This window comes from Aythya marila (assembly GCF_965140915.1).
Source record: "Aythya marila genome assembly, chromosome: 13".
NCBI lineage: Eukaryota > Metazoa > Chordata > Aves > Anseriformes > Anatidae > Aythya > Aythya marila.
The window spans coordinates 10,118,841-10,141,280 of NC_139054.1; the positions used below are offsets into that span (position 1 = coordinate 10,118,841).

At 60.6% G+C, this 22,440-nt stretch overlaps 1 protein-coding gene across 2 annotated transcripts in view; it reads right to left on the reverse strand.

Annotated features, from left to right (window-relative positions):
- Positions 1 to 17,592, reverse strand: part of FRMPD3 (FERM and PDZ domain containing 3) — a 41,236-nt gene extending 23,644 nt beyond the window's left edge. Inside the window, exons 1-3 of one of the 2 annotated variants that reach the window (XM_082770507.1) lie at positions 17,385 to 17,592; positions 2,699 to 2,801; positions 1,941 to 2,090 (exon numbers count right to left, since the gene is read on the reverse strand). The gene's annotated coding sequence lies outside the window, so the exon portion shown is untranslated. Of the gene's footprint in view, positions 1 to 1,940; positions 2,091 to 2,698; positions 2,802 to 17,384 lie in introns of those variants that run through there. The other variant, XM_082770508.1, reaches the window with a different exon arrangement.
- Between the last annotated feature and the right edge of the window lie 4,848 nt (positions 17,593 to 22,440).

The following is a 22,440-nucleotide window of genomic DNA, read 5'->3' on the forward strand; positions in this document are numbered from 1 at the left end:
CGTGTGCATTTTTAATTTCCTACTGCAATAAATCTCCGCTCCCCCTAAGGACCAGCTTTCTGCCTCTGCTTTTAGTGCTGACCGACCATCTTTACCGGCAGGAAAGCCGCCAGAACAAACCAGTGCCAGGCCCGAACTGGGAGCAAGGGGCTGCATCTGCACCCACGCTGCCTTCAAACAGCACGGCACCACGGCTCAAGAAGGGTTTAGTTTGAAACAGCTCCTACTCAACAAAAAGGGGAAAAAAATATAAACAAAACCCTTAAAACAGGCTGGGGCATGCAGATAGATGTTCAAGTATTCTCAGGGAAGGTTACACCGAACAAACACCGAGGTGTTGGGCAGGCTGCAGGCCCGGAGCAGGAGGAGCAGTGCCCGAGGGCTGGGTGGGTGCAGCGCCTGCAGACGGAGCTCCAGGCCTGGGTGCCAGCTCTCCTCCCGCTTCCTCTGCTGCCGCAAACAGCCGGGAACAAACAGAGCCTTTGGATCCCCGTCCCTCCTGCTGCAGAGCTCTGCCCGGCTCCTCCATCTGCCGGGCTGCAGTTGGCGAGCGGCTCGCGAGGCGTGTGGGATCCTGCGCACGTGTGGCAGAGGCAGGGAACGCCGGGGAGCAGGCCAGGAGCTGCTGTTTGGGCAGCATATGGCAGCTCCGGCCCCGTGTGCTGCTCTCCAGCCCCGAGGGAGCCTGGTGGGCTCCTGGGACCAGCAGCAAGGCGTGCAGGAGCAGCGGGGTGCCCGATAGCTCCGCCAGCCTGGCACGGCTGTGCCTGGTGAGGATGGAAGATGCAGCTTGCACGGTCCCAATGACACAGCCCGTGTTTGCAAGGGCAAACAGATGCTGTGCTTCCAGAGCTGCTCAGCCACACGCTGCGCCTTTGGAGGCCCGGCAGCAGCTGTCCTGGCCGTGGCAGCAGCAGTTAATGGCTGGCTCTGGCGGAGCGTGGGATGCCAGCTTGGCCGAGGCTGAAGGGACAGCATACAAGGCAGGACGACCCAGCCCGTCACGTCTGACATCCTGCACGGACACAGCCTGGGAAACTGCGTGTGGCCCTGCCTAGGTGCCAGATGGTGGCCAGCTGAGGGCCGAAATGCTCGGGGCTTTCAGACAGGAGCAGGCAGACTTTGAGCTGCGGGAGGAGCCGGTGAGGTGGCCAAAGGCAGCTGTAAATAAGGAGGCAGCAGGCACAGCTCTGCTGCTCGGGGCAGGTTTGGCAGGTGGGAACCCCAGGACCAGGGGTGGTGGAGGGGGACAGAGAGGGGTTCGCTCCTCCTAGGAGCGAGGTTTTGCCTGCCTGTGTGGAAGGGAGAGAAGCTGCTCCCAGAGGAATGCTGGTAATTAACAGAAAACACAGCGTGAGCACGACTGGCAGAGATGGCTGCACCCAGCCTCCGGAGAGGCACAGGTCAACAGAAAAAAACAGCTTCTGTGCGGGAAGAGGCTGCACCAAAACAAGCCCCGTGGAGTCCTTTGAGACGCGTACGGAAGCATCGCTGAAAATCTGGAGTGCAGCCCCCACGGCACCCTGCAAAGGCAAACGCTCCCAGGCGGCATTTCCCTCACGTAAGGCGAGGGCTGGGAAAGGAGATCAGGGAGAGGAAAGAGGAGGCAGCCTGCAAAACCAGGCTGGCACAGGGGAAGGGTGCCAGGACCGTCAGAGAACGGGAAGGCATCGGCACAACAGGGTATGAAACGTGCAGAAGGAAGGACTCCGCCACCTGGCAGCCAATTCATGCCAGGAGCGCGCTGCCACGGGCTGCTGGGGAGGCTGGAAATTCAAGTGGGTGTGCGAGCAATTTCCAGCTACCAAAGCCAGAGGCTCAACATCTGCCTCTGGAGCTGCGGGGCTCTCTCTTGCCAAAACCTGGGGGAATTTCCACTGGGATGAGCCCGACAGGGACGATCCCCACCCCCCGAGCTCGCCCGCGAGGCGCGCACCCACCTGCGCGTATCCGGCCACTGCGGGGGGCTCCCCGGGGTGCCTGTGAGCGTGGCAGGCGCGCGGCCCCACGGGCACGTGTCCCAGCACCCTCACTGCGTGGCTGGGCTCCAGGGCAGGCGCTGGCCAGCGGCACTGCGGGGCGTCCGATCCCTGCAGGGGCGAAGGAGGCACGTTTTGGGTGACGAAAATCCCCCCGCGACAGCCCCGTGCACGGGGACAAGGCGGCACCCCCTGCAACCCGTCTGAATGCCTCCCGTAGGCAGCGGGCTGCCTCAGCCGTGTGGGTTTCCATGCTGCTGCAGACATCTTTTTTTTTTTTTTGTAGAAATGCAAATGGGTTTTACCTGGGGGCTCCCAGCTTTTTCTCTCCCAATTTTCCCTGCGATTTTTGGCCATTTAAGGAATTTTGTTCTCCCCAGCTGCAGACGTACAGAAGCGCCTTGCCGAGAAGAGGATCAAAGCAAAATCCTTCAGAAACACCGGCAGAAGGCAGGCGAGCTGCTGCCACGAGGCTGCCAACAAACCCCTGCTGAGCAGACCCGGGGCAGGGATGACCCCAGCTGGAGGGGAGACACCGTGATGGCCCCGGGGATGGAGGCAGCGCTCCTCTTCTCCCTGCCAGGCTCTCCCCTCACTGTCCCCATTGCTGTCCCAATTTCCAGACTCCCACCTGCAGGCTGGGTGTCCCACACATCACCTCGCTGCTTTTCCTTCTCCCTGTCCCCCCACACCCCTGTCCAGACGTCTCATCCACTTACAAGCTGGTGGCCGTGCACAGCACTCGGTGTCTGCTCCGGGGGCTGCAGCGGGTGGCAGGGGGCTCCGAGGCGGCCCCTCTCTTAGCAGCTCAGGCAGCAGCGTCTGCAGAGAAGGGAAATGGCCCCAGTGTCACAAGCAGCACCGCTGGCACCCGTCTCCAAGTGGTGGAGGCCAGCAGCTCTCCATCGGACCCGCAGGCTGCCTGCTGCAAGCCACAGCCATGAGCAACTCTGTGGGTGCCTGAAACACTCGATGGAGCAACGTGGGGCAAGCTTTGCAGGGTAATTTTCTTTCCCTTCCACAAATGGAAGGGAGAAGCTGGTTTCCAGCCCCTTCTCTGCTGTTGCCCAGCGCGGTGACCACGAGCACAGTGCTTGTTCCTCTCCTCCGCCACCATCAGTGGCAGGACCCCCCCTCGCCCGGCCGGGGCTGCTAAAGGCACTCCAGGCTTGGAGGCATCTTCATCTCCGCGAGGACTGCAGGAACACAGCCAACAGGCAACACCAGGCCGAAACGAGATGAACACATAAGAGGATTAATCAGAGATAAGGAGCAACGATGCAAAATTTGCAGCACTTTTCTCCCTTACTCCCTTGATGCTCCGTGTGTGTGACGTGTGCTTTGGGTGCAAGATATTCCACCCGTGCCCGGCCGCTCAGTGCCACTCAGTTAACGCTGCTCTTTGAGCCTCTCAGCTCCTCTGCCTCGCAGTGCCACTGGTTTTAACCTTGTGCTCATTTCCAGGTCCCTCGCTCCCCCCACGCCTGCTGGACGTGAAGAGAGACCTGTGGAGGAGCTGGCCTGGAGAAGGATTTGCAAGAGGAGGAATTTATTACTGCGTATGAAGTCCGGAGGGGAGTTAAATAAAGGGAGAAGAGTTATAGATCGCTTATATCCCATTATCGAGAGGGCGCAATCTGTCTGCACCCGCTCCCAAATGGCAGCCGGGAAGATTCAGGGAGGCTGTCAGCCTGTCTCTCCTGGCACAGCGGAAAGCAGCTTGAAAAAATCCAATCAAACGCTTTCCTTTGGGCCCTCCCGAATCCCAGGACTTTCACTCGGGATTTACGGAGAGCAATTTGCTCGGTTGATGGCTTGCCAGGGGTTTTGGGGACCGCTATTTCCATGCGGCGTGGCGCAGAGCGGGGAGGGAGGGCTGCAGGACCGCAGAGCGAGCGGTGTCCCCAGCTGAGATCGCAGTGTGATGGCCCCAGGGGGAGAAGGAGGCAGCGTGTCCTGGCTTGGTGTCAGCACGGGCTGGACCCCAGAGCTCACCTAGCACGGGCCAGCCACCCAGGGCTGAACGCAGAAGCCCCTGAGCTATGGCCACCTCTCCACATGCCTCACCACCATGCCTGGAAAGGAGAATCTGCTTCCCACAGAGCCAACCCCTGCTTCCCTGTGTGGGAACAAATGGGGACCACTGCCCACGTGTCCCATCTGGGAGCAGGGCTGCAGGGATGGCTTTTCCTTGAGCAGCTCTGAGCTCCTGCCACAGCCACGGAGGTGGCCGTCCCCAGCCTTGACCAACGCTGGCTTTGGGAGGTGACAAACAGCATCATAAGGTCCCCTGTCCCATCCTGCCCCTCCGGGAGCCCTTCTGGTGCTCTGAGGCTCGGTACAGCCCTTGAGCTGATAGCAGATAAAGGCAACATCACTGAAAAGGAAAAAAATAAAATAAAAAAGGGATGAGAAGGAGCTTTGAGTGCGATGTTTTCCGCCTGGGGCTGCCGGCGTTTCTAGCAGAGAGGCTTAATGTATACTAGGTTATAATCTCTTTACAACCTGCACCGGAGCTGTCCTCGGAGCAGGCGTGCGAGCAGCCCAGGTAGCCAGCTCTATATTTAGCGGCCCGCCCACCCACGCACACTCTGTTTTCCACACGTGTGTACAAATGTGGCGCCGAACCGCCAGCCTCGGGAGACGGCGTCTCTCTGTTTGTCGACAGGAGACGCGCACGGCGCCCCAGCTGCACGCCTCCTCGCCCACCACTCACCCGAAGGCGCTCGCCTGGGGGGAAACAGTGCAGGCACGGGGACGCGGAGCTGCTCCCGCGGTGGCACACGTGCCCGGGGTCCCCGAGGGATGCGTACACACGCGGTCTCCCAGAGGGATGCAGGCAGACGGGGTCCCCGAGGGATGCGCACGCACACAGCCTGCACGTGGGACACATGTCTGTGCTGCCCGTGGGATGCGGGCGCCGTCCCCCGAGGGACACGCACGCCCACGGCTGCGTAACACCCTCTCCCGGCAAAGTCTGCTCCCCACCAGGCAGCACGGCTGCTCCGACGCCAGCCGGGGAGACCCGGAGGCAGGAGCAGGGGATGGGAAACGCAGCCCTGCTTCCACAACCGGGCAGCCTGCTGGCCGCCCAGGAGCACGCGTCCCCGACCGAGTGACCAGAAAGAGCCAAAACTTGGCCCCGGGGGTGTCTCGGCTCTGCCTGTGCCATCCTGTGGCTCCTTCTCTGCCCGGAGCTCGGGAGCAGGTGGAGCCGTGGCTCCTGCTGAAGGCACCGCAATGCCCAGGGCATTCTCGTGCGCCCAGCCCCGCAGCGGCAGAGAGCTGCCTCCTCCTGCACGGGAACCTGACGGCTTTCCGAGTTCCTGCAGACACCGGAGTAATTAGGCTGATCAGCCCATGCAAATCAGTTCCTATTTGAAACCAGCCTTATTTAATCTGACACGGGTGGTATTTGCCTCGTGAAGTTTTCACACAGATCAGTCTCCCCGGTTTCAGGTGTGAAAGGGGACGGGGGACGGGCTCCCTGCACGCACCCCGACCGCCTCGGCTGCGCCGGCGGGCGAGGGCAATTCCTCATCGGCGCTCCTCCCGCGCGAGGTGACGTCGCTTCCAGAAACAAAGGGGCTCGGGCTCTGAAAAACCATCTCCTGTGGCGATGGATTATGTAATTAGATCATTCCAGTCATTTAGAGGAGTGTTTGGATAACTGAATTTACACAATTTAGCCCTTGGTATCGCCCAGTTCAAAAGGAGAGCCCTCCCAGGCAGCCTGTTCTGAATATGCAAATCAACCGTGCACGAGCATATTCATTTTGTAAAGTGCAAGCTGTGAAAGCAATGCCAGTTCTCATCCGTTCCTGGCTGACATTTTATTTAATAGGCGATTAATTTGCCCCAGCATCCCCAGCAGCAGCAACAACTGCCTCCCTGACCTCCCGCGGCGCGGTGCAAGCACCGTCCCCCAGAGCCTCGGTGGGATGGAGCCCAAATCCCCGTCCTGCAGCTAACGAGCTCCCCGGGACGCTCCTGATGGAGGTGTTCTTCCAGGGACAGCATCAGGGGTGCCTGAACCCTCCTTGAACGGGCAGGACAGAGGCACCCTGAGCACCCTGGGGAGCCTGGGTGGAAGGAGAGGGTGCCCGAAGCACCAGCCGCCCTGGGAGAGCCCAGCCCGCACCGCTCTCCTCTCCAACCGCGCCGCTCGCCTCAGTTTTTTTTCCCTCTCCTTCTCTCCAATTTATCTTTTTGACACGTTCAATGATGCTCCTGCAGACTGCAAACAATAGAGACAGAGTTTCAGCCAAGGCAATTTCTAAGCTGAATCAAAGCTAAAATCACCTAGGCACAGAGCAGCCGAGGACATGCAGCTCAGCGAGGGGGGGAGCGGCGAGGTGCCCCCGGCCCCCCAGCACCGTATCCAGCACAGGGGGATCGGTGCCCTGAGACCCCCTCTCACCCCACGATGCTCTCCCGACCCCGGTGGCATTATTTCTCCCCCCGGGTGCAGACCCCCACCCCGCAGCCAGGCAGGGTGCCGCGGTCCTGCGGCCCCTGGCAGCTGCAGCCCTAAGTCCCTGCCGCCAGCTCCGTGCTCCGCATACCAAGCGCCAGCTTTCGCTTCCCCGACCTCACAGCCCGGAGGAGCAACCCAAATCTTCCAGGCGGAGATTTTTTTTTTTTTTTTTGATTTCTTTTTTTTTTTTTTCCCCTTCAGACGCTACGCAGAGGAGCTGGGATGGATGGACAGCCAGGTGGGGAGAGGCAGATGATGAGCTGATTTCTGCCAAGCGCGCCTCATCTCTGGACTCGTAACAACAGGCAGGATCCTCAGCATGACTCAGCCTGCGCACACGTGCTGCTTCCCCTCCCCACGTCCCCGCGCTCGGCCACCAGCCCACAAGGAGCAGACAACGCCTGCCGCCCCGGTGCCCACCCCCAGAGCCCACCCCAGGGCAGGGAGAGCCGAGAGACGCCTGTGCCAAAAAGCAGAGAGCAAAGCGGGGGGGTTGGAGCTCTGCGTGCTGACACCTCGCTCGCCTCGTAACCCGCGTGGAAGCAGCTGTCAGAGCCCGTCTCGTTCCAGCTCCCTGCCCCGGTAATGCCGCTTACCGCCCGTGCTGCCGGTCTGTGTCTCTCCAGTGGGCTCTGAGCAGCCGGAGCCTCGCTGCAGGAGCAAAGCAGCACCCGGCTGGGCAGAGCAGGAGGAGATGTGGAACCGAGAGCATCAGTGGTCCCTCGCGCCCCCCCATCCGGGGGGCTGCACAGGACACCGCTCACATCCCAGCTCAGGCTCTGTCCTGTCCCCCAGCCGGCTCCATCCCTCTCCAGAACACCGACCCAGGGCTGAGCACCTCCCTGGGAGCACACCCACAGATCCAGAGCCCTTCCTGCTCCTGGGAGCGAGTTCCCCACGCTGCCTGCTTACGATCAACACCGTGGCGCGGGAGCCGAGGATTGACAGCCCTGAAGATGGCATGGCAGCTCTGGCTGTCCCGGGAGGACCCGTCAAGCTGTCACACAGCATTAGCTGCAACACGTCCCCGCACCGTGCGCTGCAGCCTGCTCCGCGGGGCTGCCCTGTCCCAGCCACGTCCCCTGGGATGGCTCCGGTCCCATGGCTCTGCTGCCGTTTGTGCCCTGAGCCCCGCAGAGTGAGGTACACGGCTCTGCTCACAGCATCACCATCGGGGTTTCACCCTGAAGCAAGCCTGTGGCAGTGCCTTGGAGGAGCGGTGGCACAGCCTGGCAGCTCCCCAGGCACCGTGCCCGTTCGCAGCACCCGTGTTAGCACCCTGGGAGCATCCGAAGACATCTGCAAGCAGAGCCACTGCCTGTGGCCCTCTCAGCTGTCACCTTGGCACTTTGGGGGAATGACAATTCGCTGCAAAATCCTATCAGATGACTTCGTGTGCCCTGTGTCATACACGGGAGCCAGAAACGAAGTGTGGCCTCGGGAGCTCGCCGCCCCGCTGCCTGCCTGCTCACATCAGCTCTCTGAGGCAGGGATGGGATCTGGGCAGCTGTGGGAGCAGGGTTAAGCATCGCTGGCTGCGTGGGCACCAGCTGGGCAGGGGACAGCACGGGGACAGCTACAACCCTGCAAGGCCAGGCACATCTCTCCCCACTGCTCCCAGTTTGGCCGAGAGCACCAAAATCATCCCCCAGAGCTCCAGACCCACGGGAGGAGCCATGGGCGCAGCAGGATGTGTGCAGAGCCTCTCCTGGTTCTTACTTCGCTGCCCAGACTAAAATCCTCCTGCTAGCCTATAAAAAAAGGGAATCAAAACAACAACAAAAATCGAGTTTCTTTCACAGCTCCCTGCCATCCTGTGGGGACACACTGTGTGTGGCACTGACAGGAGGTGCCACAAATTCAGGGGACGGACAGGAGGTGCTCCCAGGCCCTCCTCCTGACTTTCTGGGTGACTCCAGCTGATGCACGAGCAGGGTGACAAGGTCAGGCAGCCAGCCTGCCAAAGACAACCATGAAAAACGCCTGGGAGATCAGAGCCCTGTCTGGAGCAGATCCCTCAGTCACAAACAGGGCTGCACCCAGCCAGCCCTCCCTCACACGCCACCCGGGCTCCGGCTGGATGCCGGCGTAACGCCCGCGAATCGCAAGCCCCGGCACCGCTTTGTTGGTTTTGTAAAAATCCACATGCAGCAACTCACGCTCGCCAGCATCCCTGCTGACACCTCATTTGCAAGAATATTGCTGGGGGCAGGTAAACACAGCCGAGTTATTAGAATCAGCCTTATCAGAGAGTATCAAACTGGGACCTCATCCTGCGCGAGCAGGTAGGAAGGGAAGGCACTGCCATAAAGACATCATCCCCTAAAGAGCAGAGACAAGGCAAACACCGGCATCCTCCTCTGACAAGCCTGGCCCTGGGGCTGACACCAAAGCACCCGGCTTCTGCCCTGCCACTGCGAGGTCTTCTTGCCTCCCTCCGTGTCCCCATCTCAAACACAGCCAGGCCCCTCTGTGCTTCTTGGGAACGTTGGTCTCATCAGTTTGCTTACACCGGGAGCAGACCCAACAGCTCCCTGCACAGCACGTGATTTCCATCACACACCAAAACAAAACCCCAAGCCAAGCACCAAACCCCTTATCCTCAAAGTGCCCGGGCACCCGTGCAAGCAGAGCACTTCTGCAGGGAGCAGGAGCAGAGCGGCAGGGGAGGAGCTGCGGGGGTCATTAGCAGTGCGTCCTGCTAACGGGAAGGGAATGAAGTGCTTCCCCAAGAGCTCAGCACCGGGATTGGGATTTAGCAGCATCATCCTTTAGGGATTGCAAAAAAAACAATGTAAACTCCAGGGGGATTAAATCTGAAGAGGATATCGGGTAGGGAGGAGAGGCCAGCACCACAGGAGGGACACGATTACAAAATTACCTGCCGGGATTTAGGAAGATAAATGACGTGAGATTTCATACGGATAAATCGAGACTTAATACAGCCGGGGAGACGGCCGGTGCTGAGACAGGTGCAGCCTTGGTAGCACAGAGCGAGGCTGGAGACGAGAGCCCGTAGCGAACAGACGCTGAGTTTGCACAGCAAAGGCATTTTGTGAGCGATGCCAGCGCAGGGCAGGAGCACAAACTGCTGCTGCTGGGAGGGGACAGGGGGGCGGCAGGGCTCCAGGACCCTCAGCCCCTGCTCAGCAGCCAGGTCGTGCTCTTTTCCCTTGTGGTCACAAAGCATGGGGACAGTTTAACCTCTGCACCACGGCCAGGCTAGCCTCTGCCCTGCTGCCTGTCCCCTTCACACAGGCATCGCAGGATCTGCTGGCAGCACGCAGGGGAGCAAGAAGCAGAAATAAATCAGGGCCAGAACAAGCTGCACATCGCCGTGCCTCATGGGCAGCAAACCCAGCAGGCAGCTCACGAGGGCTGCCTGCCCCTGAGCTAGCTCCAAGGCCGTGGCCAGGCACCCCCAGGTACCTCCAGGTACCGCAGGACTCACGGGGATGCTGCTGTTCTGGAAACCCGGCCGTGTGGGAGCTGCCTCGGGGCTGAATCACACTGCCGGTGGCTTGCAGGCACACCGGGTGGCTACCACCATGCTGGGGCAACCTGCTGGAGAGCCTGGGTGCCACAGAGCCTGGGGAAACTGAGGCACGGGTGAGGGAGGGATGCGGTTCAGGAGCTCGCGGGCAGTGCAGAAGCCCGTGCCCCGTGCCTGCCCAGGGTGGAAATGTTGAGCAGAGGGCTAAAGGCTGCCTCGAGGCACCTCGCCCCATGGGAGGCGTCACCCTCGCCTTCTAACACGGTCCCAAAGATAGAAAAAGCCCCCCCAAACCCAAAGGATGATTAGCACCTCTTCAGAAAGGGAGCAATTACCACAAAACCACAGATTATGCAAATACCTTGGTTACCACAAGGATGCTCCCTGAATGCTGAGCAGGGAAAAAAAAAATAAAAAAGAGCCACAGCGAACGAAAATTTGTTTAGCCAAGAGCGGTGTGACGTCTCTTCAGAGCGCTGAGATGGGAGACGGGCAGGCGGGCTGTACGAGGACATCCCAAGGCACCTGAGAGGACAACAGGGCGAGGAGACGGCGTCTGGCTTGTCATTCTCCTCCCAAAGCACTTCGGGGAGGTGAGCATCGCTCCTGCTTGAAGGCTGAGGAAACTGAGGCACGGACACAGAGCCAGTCACTGCTTCCTACCCCCACCGAGCCGAGAAGCCGTAAGGCAGCAGGAAGGCTCCTCACACCACCCCCAGGCTGCTGCCGCACGCGCCGATGAAGGCAGATTTACGATGGAGGCCTGGCCTCACCTCCTGCAGGAGCAGTGAACGCCTCGGCACGCAGCACCGGCAGCCCCTTCCCACCGCGGATCACGAACACTCGGTGGATTTTGCCCAGCCTGCGCTCCCACCCACCCCTAGAAGGTGCTCCGGCTTCCAAGCCAAAGCTCTGCTGCGGAAAACGTGAGGGTGAAAGCCTGCCTGAGAAGCAGGGCTGTGCCCGCTTGGACCGTGACAGCAGCTGCCTCCACAAATCCGTCCCTGGCTTTGAAGTACCCTAAGAGTATTTCCAGGAAAAAAAAATGCTTCTCTGCACCTCCCTGACAGGCTGGTGCTGGGGAGAGGCGGCTCTCAGCCCTGGCTGCACAGCACAGGGTGCTGAGGTGAGGCCCAACAGCCCTGCCCAGGGAGCCTGGTTTGCACCCCCCCAGCACTCCTGCAAGGCCAGCGCTTGCTTACGGCAACACTTGTAATGGATTTTCTCCAGACCAGCAAAGAACAACCTCTTCCTCACCCCTCCCGCCCTGTCCTGAGCTCACACGGACTCAGGGGAGGCAGAAAGCTAAACTCACGGACAAGGTGAAAAAAGCACGATGCCTCCAGCTAGGCATAAACACAGCAAAGAACATGGGCACTTACAGCCCCCCCGCGGCACCAGCAACCCCATCTGCTCCTGATACAGCTCCTGTTCCCTTTAGCTGTCCCGGAGGGCCTTTCTCCACCACCTCCAGCTCTTTTCTCTCTGCCTTTCCCTGAATCAGGCACGCTGTGCCCTGCTGCTGGGGTGCTGGAGGCACCCGGTCGCCCCGCAGCCCTAACCTGGGCTCGTACCACCGTGGCTACAGCCAGCCCAGCACCAACCACCACACAGCTCAGGCCTTCCCGGCACCACCACGGCCCTCTGGAGGCATTGGGTGATTTCTTGCTGGTCCCTGGGCCGAGGGAGGCTTGTCCTTACAGCACGCACGACGGCAGGCGGATATCAGCTCCACCACACCAGCTGCCCTTCCCGCATCCTTCTTAGCACCGTTTCCATTTAATAATTCCACTTAATATTAACGTGCCTTTACCAAGAGCCCTCTTAGACTGGCAGCCGCCGAGTTGCTTGGAAACTGCTCGCTGCAGCGCCGGCAGCCCTCTGGCAGAGGGCTGGGAGCCAGTGCACCCCAGGAACCTGGCTGAGCGACCGCACGCCTCTCCTGCTGGGCACAGCTGTGGGACGGCTCCGTCGCACTCCGAGCAGCTCCTGCACAGCACTCGAGCAAAATCTTTTTGGCCTTGATGGATATTTCACCAAATCTGGAAGCCGAATTCATTAGGAGAGAGGGTTTTGCTGCACACGCAAGTCTCAGGGCAGCCTTAATGGTGAAGTCATTTACCGACACCTCCGTAATACCCTATGAATAATTAGGTATCTCTTCCAATTTACAGCTTACCATAAAACGCTGCCACAGTTTTGAAGATAGTACTTTTTTTTAAAATACTGTAGCAATGACAAAAACCATAGTTTATCGCAGGAATGGCAATGGAAGTGTATATATATCCGTTGGCCAGGATTCTCTGGTGTACTTCCCTTGCTAATGGCTGCACAAGCATATATCCATCCCAGATTTATACCGTAGGATTTTCTATGCTTTGCTTTCGAATTTACATAATATGCGAAACTTTCTATATAAAATGGAGAAAGCAGGGAGCCGTTCCCACCAACCCACCCGCACGGATCAGGAGCTCCCCCGTCTTGCACCGCTCCCACTTCCCAGCGGTGCCGGCGCTCCGGGGATCCCGCAGCTGCGTGTGGGACCCAGCCCTTGGGTTCAGCGCCGCCAGCGTGGCCCCAGACAGGCACACAGGATGAAGGAAGGGCTCCTCATCCCATCCCCTGTGTCCCTGCCTGTTGTGTTGCAGGATCTCAGCCTCCCAGATGAGCTCAGCCTCCAGGGCCGGGGTGAAGCTCTGCCCGCAGCATGCCATGGCAGCAGCGATGGAGAACTGGGCTCCTCTCGGCTGCTTCTGGCAAAGCAAAGCAAAGATAATGCTTCCCAGATGCTGGGATGCAAAAGGTGTCAGAGGAGCACGCGGAGAGCTCAGGGCAGGAGGGCCAGAGGGCAGAGACGTGAGCAGAACAAGCTCTGCCAACACTGCGATGCACATCAAACACCAGCCTGCCTCACACCTTCCCCCACCGCCCCTGTGAAACGCTTTTTTTTTTTTTTTTTAAATATTGTGGAATTAGAAGTCTGATTGATATGAATATGTAACAACACCGCTTTATTAATAGCAGCTGCATTATCAGTGAGCTCCCTGCTATTGGCAGGAGATCTGGGACAATCTGTGGTTTGAAAACTAAAGAGAAACGCAACCCGCAAAGGCAGCAGCAGCGAGATAATTTCATTCCTTTTCACGGTGAGCTGGCCAGGACATCACGAGCGCAGTGCTCGCCGAGACATTGCAATAGCTCTGCCTGCCCAGCTGCGGGAGCAGGCGCTGGAGCTGCTCCACGGCGCGCGCCTCGAGCCCCCCGCAGCAGGGGCTGCGGCCCCAGCCCGGGCAGGAGAAGCCCCTGGGGGCCGGGAGCCCCCCAGCCAGCCGCAACCCCTGCAAATTGAGGTCTCTCCGGACGGAGCACCGCGCAAATCTCCCTGACACGGGTAATAAACTCCCTTCGCAGTTTGCTTCCCTGCCTCCCCCCCTCCATCAGCCTGGAGGCTTAAATGAAAACAAGATTACAAAGGAGATTGGATTGGACATATTTCTGGTGTGCTATTTTAGCTGTAAATTATGCCAGCTTCATAAAACCCCAACTGTTCTTCCCCAAGATCCCTGCGTAGATTGGCTTGCCGAGATCAGGCGGACTGGGCGCTCGCTGCGGGCAGACATTGTCTGGAAAAACGCTGCAGGGGTCCAAGCGTTACCGAGATGCCACGGTGCTACGTGTGTGTATGGAAATACACACATGCACAAAGGCACGGCGACACCCAAGAACTTCCCATGGCTGCTGATTAACTAAACAGTGACAAGCACAGGCAGGTTTTCCCAGACCCAAGCCGTTGGTGATCCGACCCCTACAGATCCCCCGTGGCAGCTCAGCTGATGCTCGTCCCAGCCTCTGCTGCCACTGCGAGGCTGGGCGCGAGGTTTGGGGCCAGGAGCCCCGTGCACGGTGGCGCACACGTGCCGAGGGCAGCCAGGCTCGCTGCGGGCAGGGCTCGGCAGCAGGCTCTGCAGCACCAAGGCAAAACGGCCACAGCGTGAAGTTTGCTACAGCAAAACTGGCGAGAGCTTTTGCAATTCGTCTCACGAGCAGCACTGCACCTTGGCTGTGCTCCACGACCCTGGAGGACAGCGGCGCTGCCCGAGCACACGGTGCTGCTTTGGGGCGAGCCTAGAGGCACTGCCCGGAGCTAAAAGGACAACAGCTTGGGCCACGAGACGGCCCCTGGCCCTGCCCCTGCCAGCACCAGCCTCCCCCGGGTGCTGCAGCCACACCGCCAGGAGCAGGAGATGCCAAGGTCCCAGACCCACCCCGGCTGCTGAACCAGAGAAGCGGGGCTCTCAGGTGGGGCCGTAGGGGCGCACGCGGAGCCAGGAGCACCCAAAACACCCCCACATGGTGGGACTGCCCGCAGCCAGTCCCTCCCAACGCCAAGCCCAGCTGGGGGCAACCCAGCTCTGCACCCCCTGCTCCTGCCCCTTCTCCCGTGGCACAGCGACAGCACCCGGTGCAGGCAGCCAGGCAATGGGACCCGGAGGCAGTGCCACCACTCTGCGGCTGGAAGTGCTCTGCCACCTCCCAGGGACAAGAGGCACAGGGAAGCCCAGGGAGATGCCACTGGTGAAGCTCCCACAGCCCCGTTCCTGTTACCTGGAGGCTCAGGAGCACCGGCACGCTTTGCCTTTCCCAGCAGCAGACGGGCAGCGAGCTGTCTCCCCGCGATACTCCCACGGCTCCACCTGCTCGGAGCCCAGCCAGGTCCCACGGCGCTTCCTGCACGTGTCGGCTCACAGCCCCAGCCGAGGGCCCTGGGAGCAGCCCAAATTGACCCCTCTCTGGGGGTCAGGTGCACCCCACCTTGCTTATCCCCCTCTGGGCGATGCTCCAGCACAGGCTTAGCTTTGCACATCTACCCCAGTGTCCCCACACAGAGACCCCTGCAGGGTCAGGGACCTTTCAGGACCCCTTCATAGGGAGGGAGACAGCACTGGAAGAGCAGGAAAAAGGCTCAAGACTGGGCAAGACGGTGGATGGATGCGGAAGGGTTTGTACCCAAAGACCCTGGGGCCCCACTCTGCTATCTGGCAGGAAGCTGCGTCTCCATCAGGTAGGCACACGTGTGACCCCACCTGTGAGGAGCAGCCTCGCGCAGCCCGCTCCGTGCCTTTCCCCACCAGGACCTGGCACGGGGCTTGTCTGCACGTGTACATATCTATCAATACAAAACCAGGCTTCCCGAGCAATCAATAATGCTATTTAAGAGATAAATCTCGCTATTGACTGGCTGCTGAGGCCAGCTCCTGATTAATTTAAAAGAGACAGAGAACAGCGAGCAGCTCAGAAATGTTCCCAGCCTCGCTGGGCACCGATCCTGCAGCTCTCCTGCCCTCCTGCTGCTGCAGGCTCCGAGCCACCACCCGCACAAGCTCCTCCTGGGGTGCCCCAGACCCCCGCCCCATCCCCACAGCCAGCTGCTGAGCCCCAGGGCTCTGCGCCCTGCTCCACGCAGGCTGGAGGCTCTGCGAGGCAGCAACCTACTTTGTTCTGACAAAAACGCTTGTTCACCACAGAAACGCGGCGCCCGTGGGTTGGAGCTGCCCTGGCGAACAACACTTAACTCACAGGTCCGAATCCGGAGCGCTCTGCTGCTGATTGCCGCGGGCGCGGGGAAGGACCGGCGTTGGCGGCGCGCTGCGAGCACGAGGCAGGGCTGAGGGCTCGAGGCTTTGTCCCTCGGTGCCAGCGAGCACACAGCAAAAGCATCCTCCAGGTACCACGGGGCCGGGATGTGAGGCAGGAGCAGAGCCGTGAGCGGGTCCCACAGCCCGGCTCGCCCCTCCCCGGCACGCAGGTGGGCTGGCAGCGTGGCAGGGGATGGAGCAACACGCTGAAAACGTGTGTGCAGACCGTGCCCTGCCTCTAGGCTGCCTGCTGCTCTGGGATTTCTCCCATGCTAGGCTGGACCTGATGCTTTGAGGCTTCAGTTCGAGCACACCGCTGTTCACTGCAGGGATAAAGCCTCCCTCCTGCCATACCAAAGGCCGTGTTTTGCACCTGCTCCACAGCCCCTTCCTTCACAAACCACCCCAATTCCCCCTCGCAGGCAGCCGCCTGCTCGTCTCGAAGTGGCAGCCCGCGGGCAGAGCTCCCGGCGAGGCAGAGCCGGCTGCTGGCAGCCAGCAGCACCTGCCCACAGCAGCGGGGGGACCGGGAGGCTTGGCCCCGGTGCCAACACCCCAGGGAGAGGCAGACCCACACTGAGCAGCGCCTGGACCTGCAAATGACACCCTGGAGGGCACGAGGCAGTGGTGCTGCCTGGGCAGGGGGTGGCCTGGGGCACCAGACCCTGCCAGTACGGTGAGGGGGGGCATTCCCGCTCCCTTCTTTAGGGATAAAAACGTAAAGCACAGGGTTTTGGTGGCTGCTCAGGCGCAGTGTGGAACTCCTTGCCGCAGGATGGCAGCTAGCACTCGGTGTCCCTTGGGCCCGATCCAGCACCGCTCTTGGCCTCAGAGCAGACTCGTGCCCAGCGAGGCTCTCACACATGACAAGCCACGTCTCAGCCCCTCTGGTGAGAAGCAGCTTCTCTCTCCTCCACCCTTCTCTTGCAGACCTGGGGAAACTGAGGCACGGGGAGGTGAAAGGCAGCACAGGGCTTGCTGCTTGTCATGCGAGAGGAGAAAGATGCAAAGATTTTCCCATTGCTCTTGCCCTGCAGCCCCCTTTGGAGGGAGCCACGTCTCTCCGCCAGTCCTGCTGCCGACAAAGAGGAAAACTCATCCCATCCCAATTGCTCTGGAGCTGGGAAACGAGGAAAAAAACACAAACAAGCCCCGAGCCAGGAGCCAAGCGCTTCCCCTCCCTTCTTTCAGCTCGGTGGGGTGCAACCCATTACAACCACGTCCACAACACCGGAATAACACAGAGGGCACCGGCACCCAGGGGTGCACCAAGGTGACCCAGCAGCGGCGGCACAGCTCCTGCCATGCACCCCGCTCCATCCTGCTGTGCTTGGGGTGGGCAAAGCCATCTCAGCAGGGCTGTGTGAGAGCGGTGCTCAGCAGCACAGCCCCATCCAGCCCCCACGGCCCCAATTCCTCATCCCACAGCATCGGCCGGGCAGGTGCCACCTGCAGAGCCACCACCCGGGGCCACCGTAGCTGCAGCGGGGGGGACAAACCCTGGCTGCTCCTCCGGGTGCCGCGGGACACCACGGTGCTCCAGTGCCCGGTCTCCCACCCGGGGGGGGGCAGAGCCTTGCTCCAGCAGCTCGGCGGCTTTCGGGCACCCAGCGCGGGGGCTGCGCACCCTGCAGGAGCGGGCGGCCTCCCCGCCGTGCGCCCGGAGCGGTGCAGAGGAGCGGGGCGCAGCTCGCCCCCGACGGCTGCTCCCGACGGCAGCGCCCCGGGAAGGGGGAGCCCCGGGCACGGCCCCGGCGCTCCCCGACCACCAACCGCGCTTCCACCCCCTCCGGGCTCACCTGGGCTCCGGCCGCTCTCCCTCCGTTACCAGCGGGGCCTGAGGCGGGCGGCGCGGCGGGCGGGCAGGGCCGGGTCCCCGCTGGCCGCCGCCGCCGCCGCCGCCCCCCCCATGGCTCCTGGCCGCCGCCCGGTGCCCGGTTGCCGCAGCGCCCAGCCCGCCGGCTCAGCAGCGGCCGAGCAGCCCCGGCTCAGCGAGCAGCCGGGACCGGCCGCCCCCGGCCCGCCATAGCCGCCGGGGCTCCCCGCTCCCTCCGGCCGGCGGCGGCGGTCCCGGTCCCGGTCCCGGTGCCGGAGCCGGTCCCGGTGCCGGGCGCTGTGCGCGGCTCTGCGGGGCGAGCGGCGGCGGCGCGGAGCGGGGCGGAGCCGGGGGCGGGGGCGCGGAGCCCCGCCGGGACCGCTCCCCCCCCGCCGGGGCCGCTGCCCCGACGGCTGAGCACGGGGAGGGGGCGGCCCGGGGAGCCCCGGGGCTGTCGGGCTGCGTCCCCCCCCCCTCCTCGCCGGCGGAGATCCCCGAGGGCAGCCTCGCCCCGTGCCCCACGGTGCCGGGCACGCCGCGTCCCCCTTCCCTGCCCTCTGTCCTCCCCCGCGGGCAGCACAGCCCCTGGGGACCCCTCTGCAGCCCCTCAGCCTTTTCCTCGGTCACTGTTTTTTATTCTGGGTGCCTTCCCAGGCGATGCACGGCACGCTGATGCCGTCACCTTGCTGCTCCCCAGCCTCCTCTCGGAGCGCTCTGGGTTTCCTGTGCTCCCATCCATAGGTAACTCCATGGTAACCTCCCTCTGCTCTGCCAAAGAAAACCAAACTAACAAAAGCTCTTAAGGAAACTGTGTTATCTAAGCACGAGAGGAGGTTTGTGTGTGTTTCTTATTAAAAGACTGGGAAACGAGGGCTGGGTTACCATGGATTTGGGGAACTCGAGTACACTATTAGCTGGTTAACAGCCACAAGAAATAATGCTAACAGATCTGCAAACCACAAATCCTCCCTTGAAAAGCCGACTTACTCCCATTCGAGCATTTCCCAGTCTCCTACTTCTGGTCTTTGTCAGGGCCTCGTGTGATTTACTTGCTCTGTTCAGAAGTTGAACCTGCCTGTGGCTCCTTGGCTCTCACCTCTCACAAAAGCTGCGAGCACTCTTGCTGCCTTCCATTTGTGTGCTACACGTGCTCACAGAAGCAGCAAGTCACCCACCCCGTCAGTAGCCCACCAGCTCCTTGCTGTGCTTCAGAGCCCTCGGATAAATCCTGCCTGCTCCCAGCAACCCGGTGCTCCCCATTTTTATCAACGCTTCCCAAAGGTCTCTTTGGACGTTTCAGCTCTTTGGATGTACCTGCTGTAGGACAGGGGGCAGTCTGAATTTTCCTACATGCTTCATGGCAAGCTCTGATGTAAACAGATTCATTTTGTTTTTATGCAATGCTGTGTTTTTTTTTTTTCCAGCCACAGAATCACAAGAAGCCAGCAGAGCACTGGCTAGCTTTCCTCTAGCAATGTTGGAATAGCTTTCTTTACAAGCTTCTCTGCTTTCCATATGTACCACCTTAAAGCTTGTCTGTCCCAGGGGGCTGCATTTACCTCACTGAAATCCATGTCTTCTCCTCCCTGCCTTGCTTGAACACAACTCGCACCTTGGGAAGGCTCCGCTCTGCCTTTACCCAGCTATTTTAAACCTGTTGCAATTTTTGGCTCTAAAGAGATACAACTGCGAAAAGAACTTGAAAAATATTTTCAGAATGAAGATCGAAAAGATACAGCAAAGCCTAAACCTTTTCCTTGATTGAACATCAGGATCTACTCCATAAGAACACATGCAGCTCCCTGCGCGTGCAGGCAGCCCTCTCACAGCACCAGCTCCCCGCTGCAGAGCATTAGGACGCATGCTTCCACACCCCTTTCACCTGTTTTTCATTCTTCCAGCTCTGGATGCTGCTATAAAGCCTGCTAAAAGCACTAGCTGAGTGCCCTGGAGATCAGCGCTGAGAGTTTTACTCTTTCGGCTGCTGCCTAGGCTCAGTTGCCTTGTTTTTGCATGGCTTATTTTCTGGGAGGCTGCTCTGCAGGCACGCCTCCTTCAGAAGAGATGGAAAACTTCCTCTGGTGCCTCTGGCTGGTTGCTCCGGGGCAATGTTCTCTGCCCCCCTCATACGTTTTGAGGCACATGGCCGGATGCTGCTAATTCACAGCCCCTCTCCTGATGTGACGCTGAGAACAACGCACACGCCACCAGCCTGCAAGTTCTTCCCCCAGGCCTCCCCGTGTCTGTGGCTCGCTGGCAGTGCTGGCACGACACCCATGTGGCTGCCACGTTAGCTCCTGATGCTCACCATTCTTCCTTCCAGCCTCCTGCCCCGTGCTGGATTAGCTGCTGGTTAATTAGCTGCTTTATCTCCCTCCTGCTGGGGACTCTCCCTGCCCCGCAGCAGGAGGGACACACTCACTCCTTTCCCACTTTGCGAGCAGCAGGTGGGAATGCAGGGAGATGCAGGACAGCCCGGGGCTGGCTTTCTGGCAGCAGCTGGCTCCAGGTTGCCCAGCAGGACGTGCCTGGTGGCCACTGGCACCAGCTCCCTGCGTGCCAGCAGGCACGGTACCCTGAAGATGATGCCAGCACGTGGCAGGGATGCGTCAGGGATCCGACATGCACAAACACCGCCCAGACAGCTGGTGCTGCAAGAGCACAGGCCCTAAATGGCCCTGGTACAGCCTCACTGCCCCGGGAGCAGATGAGGACAGGAGGTGGGGAGAACAGCAAGCATCACCCTTGTGCAAGGGGGACGGAGCTGCGCGCACCTGGGCTTTCTCTCTCCAAGAGAAGCAGAGCAGCCCCCTCCTACTCCATCCCTCCAGATGGCTCCAAGCCAGAGCGAGTAGGAGAAATCACGACTACCTGATGGCTGCTTGGCAGTTGTCATGAAACAAGCCTGGCGCTCGTCAAGCCAAATCCTCATCGCCTGGGTAGAGCCGCGCTGTCACGACATGGTAGGGCTCGGTGCACATCCCAGCCCCAGACATGCTGCCCTGGGGCCACCTCGCGCTGCAGGACAGAAGTGTGGCCACAGGGCAGCACCTGCAAGCTGCACCCACCCGCTCTGCTCCCTGTCCCAGGAGATGCAGGTGACACTTGTGGTGGCTCCCTAGATCCGTGCCAAAACTGCGTGGCAGCCACTGGTGTCACCGCTCTGCCTGCTGCACAGCCCCCAGACCCCACACAAGTGAGCAGGGTGCTTCTCCCTGAGCTGGGCTTGCTCTGCAGAGACCCAGCCGAGCCCTCTGGGCTGGATTTGGGGGGCAGCGCTCGGCCCCACAGCACGGGAAGGGCTCAGCAGGAAGGCAGAGCACTGTTGGGGTGAGGGCTTGCAGCCCCTCCCGCCGGGCGTCGTGGGAAGGCTGTTGTGGAATAAACATCCCATTAAGGCAGGGAAAAAATAAAATTAGCTTGCCGAGCCCAGTGGGGTGGGAAGCAAACAGCTCCATCAGCGCCTGGGAGCGAGCAGTTTATGTAAGCAACAGGCTCACCAGCCGTGGGGAGGGCAGAGCGCAGGGGAGACCGGCGCCTCTTCCTGAGGGTTGTCCCCTGCCAGCAGGGCACCCCAGTGCCTGCAGTGATTTTGGGGGACCTTTAGGGATGCTCCTCCATGGGGGATGCCAAGGGGAGCTGCAGGCGCAGCCAGGTGGCACAGCAGCACCAATTTCAAGGCGAGGAGGCTTCTGCCTGTGCCTCATCCCTGTGATCTGCCTGGGGACACCCCAGGCAGTGAGGGTGGGAGGCTTTCAAGTCCCCCGCCTTTGGGGACCTGGGACATGTACAGGGACGAGCTGCAGGGACTCATGGGGCAGGGTGGCTGCTGCAGGGTCAGGGGGTGCCTGGTAGCAGCTTCTGCCCCGCTCAGAGGAGTGGGGTCCTGGGGAGGAACATCCACCAGCAGCCACGGCACAGGGCCACCAGCCTCCCTGCCTGCCTAAAGCCCCTCTGCTGTAACGCCTCCCTCAGCCCAGCCTGTTCCTCCTCAGTCCCCAAACGCCTCAATTAACCACGTAATTAGGAATGCATTGCAATTACAGCAAAACAACCCTTCAAGCTGCAAAAAGAGCATTCCTCACACGGCAAGATCAGCACAAGTTTGCACGCCCGCAGGAGCTCGCCGGAGGCAAAGCCCCACGTTAGCAGCAGAAGTTGGGTGATCTTGCCCGTACAGTTATCCTCCTTTCACCCGGGGCTGTAGCTCATCCAGGGGACAGCTGCTGCCCCACGAATTGCACCTGGCCTCACGCTGTTCCTCGTGGAGAGGCTGCTGCAGGGCTCTGGGGACAGGGCAGTGGGTGCTCCTGGCCATAACAGCAGCATGGGCGATTCTGGCAAGGTGTACGCAGGAGATGTAAGCCTGGTGCTCTTCTCTGGGAGCTGTTCTGGTCCAGGCAGCCTGGGACAGCTCTGGATCCACACCTCACACTCTGCCCAGTGCAGGGATGCTGCAGTCACTCGGCTCTGGGTTAAAGGAAGAGCAGAAACCCAGCAGTTTGGCAGGTACCAAGGACTCCCAGTGTCTGATGGATTTGCCTCTCAGCCCTGAGATCAACCTCCCTTAAAGGTACCAGTCTCAAGGGAAGACCCTTTGGGAGGGAACACTCATCTGGGGTCATTAAACTTACAGAACAGTTTTTTTTTTCTCCCTTCCATGCAGCTGCCAACTTCCAGACTTCCAAGGAACCCGTTGGATGTTATCCTTGGGGGTCTCCCATTCAAGCCCAGCCCCTGCAGGGACACAGCACCTGGGGACCGGCACCTCCACGGTGCTCCCATGGGTGCTGTCCCACCAGGAGGATCAGTGAGGGATGGTGGCCACGAGCAGCAGCAGGGACAGGGCAGAGCTCTGCGGCTCCCTGCCTGGCTGGATTGGTCCATCTGCACAGAGCAGTCATCCCGCCCGGCCCCTCTCAGAGCCAGCAGCATAACGCCTTTGCTAATTGGACCTGTTGCCATGGCTTTTTTTTCCTTTTTTTTTTTTTTTCCCTTTTACTTCCAGGCTGCAGTAGGAGCATGCTGGGGTTATCAGA